This window comes from Octopus bimaculoides, chromosome 7 (genome assembly GCF_001194135.2).
Source record: "Octopus bimaculoides isolate UCB-OBI-ISO-001 chromosome 7, ASM119413v2, whole genome shotgun sequence".
Taxonomy (NCBI): Eukaryota; Metazoa; Mollusca; class Cephalopoda; order Octopoda; family Octopodidae; genus Octopus; species Octopus bimaculoides.
Genome location: NC_068987.1, coordinates 88962330 through 88962756, shown reverse-complemented (window position 1 = coordinate 88962756; position 427 = coordinate 88962330).

Below are 427 nucleotides of genomic sequence, written 5' to 3'. Positions count from 1 at the left end.
AGAGAGAGAGAGAGAGAGAGAGAGAGAGAGAGAGAGAAAGAGATAAAGACGTGTATAGATAAGTGTCTTTATACACTCACTCATCTACACAGAGACAAAAATAAACACATTCACACACTCAGATATGTATTATATAAATGAACACACACACATACACATCAAATACACTCAACTGTCTCCACACACACATGCGCATACACACTCAACTAGGCTCACTTATTCACAAATGTTAATGTATACGTTTTATGTATAATCATAAACGTAAAACCATCAATAACTGAATGGGAAAGTACTTGATGCTCGCAGGTAGATCGTGGCAGTGTTTTTACAAGGAACACGTAGGCACTGACTTCGAAGTTTCGCCGATGGTTGGCTTCGTGAGACTGAGAGTTCTGTAACTTCGAAAACCGTTTCACGTCACTGCGAT